The sequence below is a fragment of the Henckelia pumila genome, chromosome 2 (genome assembly GCF_033568475.1).
Source record: "Henckelia pumila isolate YLH828 chromosome 2, ASM3356847v2, whole genome shotgun sequence".
NCBI lineage: Eukaryota > Viridiplantae > Streptophyta > Magnoliopsida > Lamiales > Gesneriaceae > Henckelia > Henckelia pumila.
The window spans coordinates 47,689,077-47,698,568 of NC_133121.1; the positions used below are offsets into that span (position 1 = coordinate 47,689,077).

At 37.0% G+C, this 9,492-nt stretch overlaps 1 non-coding gene across 1 annotated transcript; it reads right to left on the reverse strand.

Moving 5' to 3' along the window:
- Positions 1–8,963: 8,963 nt before the first annotated feature.
- LOC140885958 (small nucleolar RNA R71) lies at positions 8,964–9,074 on the reverse strand. Its single transcript, XR_012151369.1, has one exon. It is a non-coding gene; the product is annotated as a small nucleolar RNA R71 (small nucleolar RNA).
- Between the last annotated feature and the right edge of the window lie 418 nt (positions 9,075–9,492).

Here is a 9,492-nt window from a genome sequence, read left to right on the forward strand (position 1 = left end):
GTTGTAAGTTGGGTGGAACTCACATGGGATCGGCTCATATTATTGGGGGATCCACATGGCGACCGTCCATCACAACTTAATATTGATGGGTCATCTTGACATGTCACTTTAAACGGCGTCATATTATTGGGCCCTTATTGGACATGAGGTAAACACATGGGGGTTGCTTTGGAAGCAATTGGGCTCTACCTTTTGAGAATTATGGTTGGCTGATATTATTCGGGACCATAAGTTTGTCAATTGGACTCCATGTTCTCACTAAGGAAAAAGTTTCCCGTTTTCACTAGAGGGTGGTGAAATCGTTAAAATAGTGGGAGTGAGATTCATAAAATTAAATTCGCCTATTTTATGTCTTAGTAAATTATTAAACAATCATTGATATATGTCTGTTTTTCTTTTCAGTATTTCATACAATGAATTCGCGAAATCCATTATTCTCGATCCTCGAACAAAACAAGTTGACTGGCGCCAACTATACGGAATGGTTCCGGAAGTTGAAGATTGTCTTAACTTCGGAGAAAATGCTCTACGTGTTAGAGAAAGCACCTCCGAAGGAAGCACCAGCTGACATAAGTCCGGAGGAATTGGCCAAACTTGATGCATGGTGTGACCATGACATCAAGACCAAATGCTATATGCAAGCCTCGATGTCTGATGAACTCCAGAGGCGATTTGAGGACACGGTGAATGCTGCTGACATTCATGCGCAACTCAAGGAACTTTTTGGGGCTCAGTCGAGGGCTGAAAGGTTCGCTACTGTTAAGGAGTTGATGACGTGCCGCATGCGTGAAGGGACTTCGGTCCGTGATCATGGGGTACGAGTGATTTGGCTCATACAGAAGTTGGCGACCCTAGATTTGGTGTTGGAGCATGAACTCAATGTGGATTTATTGCTTCTGTCTCTTCCTTCTTCATTTGATGGATTTGTGATAAATTTTAATATGAACAAGATAGAGGCCACCCTAGAAGAGATGGTCAATATGCTCGTTACATATGAATCCACACTTAAGAAGGATAAGCCAGCTTTCTTGGTGGGCTCCTCATCTTCTGCTAAGAAGGGGCCAAGTATGAAGGGCAAGAAACGTTCTACCCCACCCAAGAAAGTCGAGCCCGAGAAGAAGCAAAAGACAAAGGCTTCAAACAATGGAAAATCCAAGGATGTTTGCCATTACTGCAAGAAGCCGGGTCATTGGAAGCGCAACTGCAAGGAATATCTTGAGCAGTTGGGAACTGCAAAGGGTATGTTCTATATTGAAATAAACATGTCACTTAATACAACTTCTTGGGTATTGGATACCGGATGTGGATCTCACATTTGCAATGATTTGCAGGTGATGACAAGAAGTCGCAGGCTTAGAATGGGTGAGACCCAGCTGAGGCTCGGGAATTGTTCCAGAGTTGAAGCTACGGCCATTGGAGATGTTTGTTTGACTTTGCAGAACGGTTTTAAATTATTGTTAAGAGATGTTTTATTTGTGCCAGATTTAATTAAAAACATTATTTCTATTTCTATGCTTGATAGAGATGGTTATTCTTGCAATTTTGTGAATGGGATTTGCAATATTTACAAGAATGAATGTTTAATTGGAAATGGACAACTTGAAAACGATCTATACAACTTAAAACTAAAAGACGTTCCAGTGAATTATGTTGATAAACCGGCGACAACAAACAAAAGGAAAATCGATAGTCAAAACCCGGCAAACCTTTGGCATGCTAGGCTAGGTCATATTTCCTCAAGGAGGATGAACAAGCTAGTGGGAGAGGGCATGTTTGATATGTCTGATATTAATTCTCTACCTACTTGTGAATCCTGCCTAAAAGGAAAAATGACTAAATCTCCTTTTAAGGGGAAACCTGAGCGTAGTCAGAATCTGTTGGATTTGATCCATACAGATGTTTGTGGTCCATTTAGAGTAGGGACTCAACATGGCCACACCTACTTCATTACCTTTACTGATGATTATTCAAGGTATGGGTATTTATATTTAATGAAATATAAGTCTGAAGCATTTGAAAAGTTCAAAGAATTCAGGGCTGAAGTAGAAAACAAGCTAGGTAAAAGTATTAAAGCACTTCGATCGGATCGAGGTGGAGAATACTTGAGTACCGAGTTTTTGGACTATCTGAAAGAGAATGGGATTCTCTCTCAGTGGACTCCTCCTATGACACCACAGCTTAATGGTGTATCGGAGCGTCGTAATCGAACTTTGTTGGACATGGTTCGATCTATGATGAGCTTCACTGAGCTTCCACCTTCGTTTTGGGGCTATGCGCTTGAAACGGCGGTATTGTTGTTGAACAACGTCCACACTAAAGCAGTGGACAAAACACCATACGAGTTATGGAATGGCAAAGCTCCTAAGTATTCGTACTTGAGGATTTGGGGATGTCCTGCTTACGTGAAGCGGATAGTGGGAGATAAGTTGGATAGTCGATCCAGCTTATGTTATTTTGTAGGGTATCCGAAGAATTCAATCGGATATTATTTCTATTATCCTGCTGAAACAAAGGTGTTTGTTTCTAGGAATGCCACCTTCTTGGAGAAGGAGTTCTTATTGGATAAGAAAGGCGAGATGATGGAACTCGAAGAAGTTCGAGAAGAACCCGAAATACAAAATAACGATCCTACACCTCAGGAACCATTGCTAAACACGCCTGCACCTAGAAGATCCGAAAGGACTTCTAGACCTCCAGTTCGATATGGTCTTCTTCTTGAAGGGGATCAAGATGAACCCGACATTGGATGTGATCCAAGAAACTTCAAGGAAGCAATTTCTGATGCGGATTCGAATTTATGGCTTGAAGCTATGCAGTCAGAATTGGATTCGATGCATACAAACCAAGTTTGGTCTTTAGTAGATCCTCCCGATGGAATTGTTCCAATAGGGTGTAAATGGATCTACAAGAGAAAGCTTGGGCCTGATGGTAAGGTATTGACCTACAAGGCGCGATTGGTGGCGAAAGGTTATACTCAAAGGCAAGGAGTTGACTATGATGAAACCTTTTCACCAGTTGCAATGTTCAAGTCCATAAGAATCCTGATTGCCATAGCTGCATGGTATGACTATGAGATATGGCAAATGGATGTGAAGACTGCTTTTCTTAATGGAGACATTAAGGAAGAAATCTATATGAAGCAGCCTGAGGGGTACACATCCATGGGAAGCGAGCATAAGGTATGCAAGCTTCAGAGATCAATTTATGGTCTAAAACAAGCATCAAGAAGTTGGAACCAGAAATTTGATGAAACAATAAAAGATTTTGGTTTCATCAAGAACCCGGAGGAACCTTGCGTGTACAAGAAAGTAGTTAAGGATGCGGTGACATTCTTAGTACTTTATGTTGATGACATCCTACTCATTGGGAATGATCTAGGGATGTTGCAGTCAACAAAGATATGGTTATCAGGTAGATTTTCGATGAAGGATTTGGGAGAGGCATCCTACATTCTTGGGATACAGATCTATAGAGATAGGTCTAAGAGAATGATAGGACTCACTCAATCAACCTACATCGATACCATATTGAAACGGTTTTCAATGGATGGGTCCAAAAGAGGACATCTACCCATGTGTCATGGAGTTTCTCTATCCAAGTCTATGTGTCCCAAGACTGATGCAGAGATAGAGAATATGACACATGTACCATATGCGTCAGCTATAGGTAGTATCATGTATGGGATGATATCTACCAGACCGGATGTAGCATTTGCTCTGAGTGTCACGAGCAGATATCAATCTAATCCTGGTCAAATGCATTGGAAAGCCGTGAAGGACATTCTTAAATACTTGCGAAGGACTAAGAATATGTTCATGGTGTATGGAGGACGAGATCTCAAATTGGAAGGCTATACCGACTCTAGCTTCCAAAGTGATATGGATGACTCGAAGTCAACCTCTGGATTTGTGTTCATGCTCAATGGCGGTGCTGTCTCTTGGAAGAGTTCCAAGCAGGACACCACAGCGGATTCCACCACTGAGGCTGAATACATTGCAGCAATCAGCTGCTGCTAAAGAGGCCGTTTGGATGAGGAAGTTCGTCCAAGAGTTGGGCGTTATTCCTGAATTTGTTGGTCCAGTCCCGGTGTACTGTGACAACACGGGTGCCGTTGCTCAAGCAAAGGAACCAAGGTCTCATCAAAGATCCAAACACGTACTGAGGAAATACCACATAATCCGGGAGATTGTGGAAAGAGGAGACATCATTGTCGAACGAGTGGCCTCTGCAGACAATATCGCTGATCCGCTTACTAAGCCCTTGCCAGGACCATTGTTTGACAAACATCGCGAAGCAATGGGTCTACGTAGTATGACTAGTTGGCTATAGGGCAAGTGGGAGATTGTAAGAGTGGGTGCCCAGTGAGCCAACTGTGTGGCTATGGGCTTTGATGACTCTTTGTATAAACAATCTTTTGTTTAATATTATTTACACTTTTATTAATGGCAATGACTTTATATTACTTCATATTGTTATATTGTGATATACTATTGTTGTTTTGATAAAGACCTTGAATATACTATAGTGTATGTAAGATGTGGTAGAACATGGGGATGTCTATCATGAAATACATCTTATAGTCACTGTATATTCTAAAACCGTTCCTAGTCGATTGAGCCGTCCGATAATAAGGATAAGGATCGCTCGAGTTTGAGACTAGCATTTGCGATGCGGAGTACCACGTTTCATTGGTAGGGAACATGGAGATGTTCGAAGCATGCAAATGGATATTCATAGGATGAATAATCGAACTACCCTATCCGGACTTTCCAAGTGGTTATCACTTATCGAGTGGATAAAGTCCGCGGTTTTGGTTGTACACCATTAGTCCTTACGACTTGAAACATCATGGAGACTCTATATGCTAGTGCTGTGCTTTGACTCGTTTACCGACTCTATGGGGTCATCAGGTGTCGAGATTGGGTACAGTTACGACACATATAGGAGTCGATGCATTGTTGTCAAGGATTCACCACATACTTGCGAGTGTGGATATCCTATGCGATCTGAGGAGATATTAGTGTGACAAATCTCTGGCCAGAGTACTTGATGTGATTTAAGAAATGGTTTCTTAGTAGCACATGCGATGTCACTAATTTGATCTTCAAGATGTATTGCATAGTTATCGAATCTTGAGCGACTCTCGATATACCAATGGTTGTTGATTCGATCGGGATATATGGATGAAGGGACCGTACTGTACGCTAACCAAAATCTACTGGTTCTTGTAGGCACTATCAGTGATACCTAGGGAATCATGGGGCGATGTTGCTAGGCGCTTTACCATGATTCGTTGGGCAAGTCGGAAAGTGTTGTTCCGAGTCACAAGGAGTTGTGAGCCCACGACTAGCTGTATCCCTGAACCATTGAGGGTCACACAGTGTAATGGAGTTTTAATCCCCGTTGAGATAGTTAAATTTAAAGAGTTAAATTTAATGAATAAAGAAGTTGGACTTCTTAAATAAGAGTAAGGGAGTAGGATTTCCTAAAATGACATAGGGATGGACATTTTTGGAAACCACTGAATTCGGATTCAGGAAAATTTATTTTGACTTTAAAATGTGCAGAAATGGTTTCTGAGCACATTGGTGAAATTGGTTCATCAATCGGAGTCACGATGAATTTTATATTAATTTCTGAACGTGCGGGCTTTGCTTGTCGGGCCCTAGCTTATGACTAATGGGCCCTAAGGTGTTAGTGGCCTGCATTATAAATAAGTTATTGCAGTACAGAAATTAGACACAACAGCTCATTATTTTTGAGAAGCAAAAATCGAAAACCCTAGCCTCTCAAAGTAATAATCGGCCGACCCCTCCCGGTTCTCTGCCCGAGAAATTCCGGTCTGTGATTTTGAATTGCAGTCAGGAATAACGAATCAGATTCGTTTAATCTCTTCGCAGAAAAACTTCTGATAGATTTTCTAGTGCAATCTATCAGAGGGATTTAAACCCCATTCGTGGACCTGATTGAAGGAGTTCATCAGTTCCTGGGAGATACAAGAAGCGCAGAGAAATCTGTGTGGTGTCCATTAATCTCGCTTCGAGATTGAAGGTAAAATTTAATTAATTGTTATTTGAATTTTACACACACAATAATTTAATCGTTGAATGGTTGATACCCACACCATGGAATTGCTCCATGATAAAAATTTTAAACTTCCGCTGCACCGGGTATCAATCGTGATTGATCTGACCAACGGTTTTCCAACATTGGGATCGTAGATGCTTCGAGATATGGAAGAGCAAGTTAAGATCATTCAGTTGAGAATGAAATCAGCTCAAGATAGACAGGCGAAGTATGCGAATGTTAGACGTAGACCTCTGAGTTTCGAGCAGGGAGACCGTGTATTCCTTAAGATTTCTCCTTTCAGAGGCACGGTCAGATTTGGTAAGAGTGGGAAGTTATCTCCGAGATTCATCGGGCCGTACGAGATTCTCGAGAAGATAGGCGATCTTGCTTATAGACTTGTGATGAAACTTAAAATTTGTAATTATTTATATGTTAAAAAGTGTGTTTTAAAATTAAAGTTTAATTAAAATTATGAAGTTGTATTATTTTAGTGTTATGTGTTTATATTTAAATGTTTTACTAAAATGTTGTATTTTACGGTTTGCGCAGGTTTGGTAAAAATAAAATTACTCAAGCTACAAAGGTCATAAGGGAGTAATCTTAAATCCTGTAGAATTACAAAAGAGGCATCTTCAACTTTGTAGAAGACAAGAAATTCCAAAAACTTCATTAAGATGATCAAAATAATCAAACATCAAAATGGAGACAGATTTACTTTTACTATGACCAGCTTTGAGTAAAAATATCATAAGTATTTCATATTTTATCCAAAAGGGGTAAATGAGTTGTCAAAACACATCTACAGACAAAGGGCTACGTGTTATATGTTTTGTGCAGAAGCCAAATCGGAAGTCTAAGGCATCAAACATGCCAATTAATGTTGGGTCAATGTATTGACATTCAAGGAGACAAGCACCCACCAATTTTACTATTCCATATTTAATGAGCCTTGGACTCTTGCTCTCATTTGAACTATAAATAGATGTGTTGTTTAAGCTTTGTAGTATGAAAGAGTGTAGAGAATTCCTCATTTGTAAAATAAATATTGTGTGTGTGAGAATAAAAGTTTGAGTGTGCAAGTTTCTCAAGTTCAAGTATGAAATTTCTTTTATCCTTATTCTTGAGTTTCATGTTCATGGAAAGCTAAATCTTTTTATGTCAAGGTGAAAAGGTTTCATTGTTGGTCAAGTAAGATTTTTTATATTTTTTATATTCTTTCCTTTTCTATTTTTATTTTTACTAATTGATCTTTATTTGTAGGTATAATTTGGATGATTTATTGTTATCTATTTACATCAAATACTTGGTACCTTGAATGTGGTTACCTTGATTTGTTGTCTAATATGATACAATAAAAACTACAATAATTATATACTATAAATATATGTATCAATTTAGAATAAAGTCATATATATTATTTAGACGATAGCGTGGCTCTGCCGGTTGTTCTAAATAATATATTGTGATTTGATCTAACATTTACTTTCTTGTAACTAACATTTACTTTTTCGCAACTAACATTTAATTTCCGCAATTAACATTTACTTTACGTAACTAACATTTATGTTTCCGCAACTAACATTTACTTTATCGCATCTAACATAAAAAGTCATATATTTTATTTCGACGATAGCGTGGCTCTGCCGGTTGTTCTAAATGAAATATGGTGATTTGATCTAACATTTATTTTTATGTCAATTTATATTTATGCACTTATATATATATTATGGGTACCATATATTAATTATCGGTTAATATGATATTAATATAGTGGGAACTATATTATATGATATATTTGTTTAAATATTTAATTGTTCTTTTATGTTTATATTTATGCATTTATATATATATTATGGGTACCATGTATTAAATATCGGTTAATCTGATTTTAATATAGTGGGAACTATATTATATGATATATTTGTTTAAATATTTAATTGTTCTTTTATGTTTATATTTATGCATTTATATATATATTATGGGTACCATGTATTAAATATCGGTTAATCTGATTTTAATATAGTGGGAACTATATTATATGATATATTTGTTTAAATAGTTAATTGTTCTTTTATGTTTATTCTTATTTTAGTTTCTTTTATTTATTTTTGTTAAGCAATCTTAAATAAACCAACAATGAACCTTTGAAGCCTTGACAAGTTTATAATTTGTGTATTTGAAGTTTTATATTAATATTTCCATCTATAATATATCATTGCTAAAATTAAACTTACAGCATCCTCTCCGTGGATCGATCTCGTACTCACGAGTATATTACTTGCAGACAACCTACACTTGAGTTAATTACAATTTAAGTTATAGCAAGTTTTTTGCGCCGTTGCCGGGGAGGTATAAATTAAGTTTAATTTTTGTTATTTATGTTATTTATGTAAATAGTATGTTGTTTTTAATTGTATGATTGTTTGGAGTCGCAAAAAAAGTGGTAGACTTGTTCGAGTATCTGAAAATACTTTAAACATGGAGGATAATTCTAATAATCAAGATGATAATAATAATAATAATAATCAAGAACATGAACAACCAAGAACACTTAGGCACCATATGAATCCAATAAGAACTAGTACACCATCTTGTTTAGTTTTTCCTCCTGATGCGTATAATTTCAATTTTAAGCCACAAATCATTCAACTTTTACCAAATTTTCATGGCCTAGATTCTGAAAATCCATATTTGCATTTAAGAGAATTTGAGGAGGTTTGCAACACTTATAATGATCAAAATTGTAGCATGGATATTGTTCGATTAAAGCTTTTCCCTATTTTTTTAAAAGATAAAGCTAAAACATGGTTGCAAAATTTGAGATCATGTTCAATAAGATCATGGGAAGAAATGCAACAACAATTTCTAAAAAAGTTTTTTCCTTCCCATAGAACAAACTCTTTTAAAAGAAAAATTACAACTTTTTCTCAAAAACAAGGGGAAACATTTTATCAATATTGGAATAGATATAAAGAGTTACTTAATACATGCCCACATCATGGTTTTGAAATATGGAGGATAGTTTCTCACTTTTATGAAGGTTTAATACCTAAAGATAGGCAAATGATAGAATTCATGTGTAATGGAACTTTTGAAGATAAAAACCCAAATGAAGCTATGGAATATTTGGAGTCATTAGCGGAAAATGCTCAAAATTGGGATAATATAGGCTCAATTGAACCACCAAGTAAAAGAAATAATTCAACAAATGGGGGTGGTATTTATCATCTTAAAGATGATGTAGATGTTCAAGCTAAACTTGCATCTTTAGCAAAAAAAATCGAGTCATTAGAAATAAAAAAGAGTGATCAATTAAAAGTGTTCAAGAAATTGTTTGTCATATATGTGGCACAAATGATCATCTTACAAAATATTGTCCTACTTTGCCTTCATTTAAAGAATGCCTCCATGAACAAGCCAATT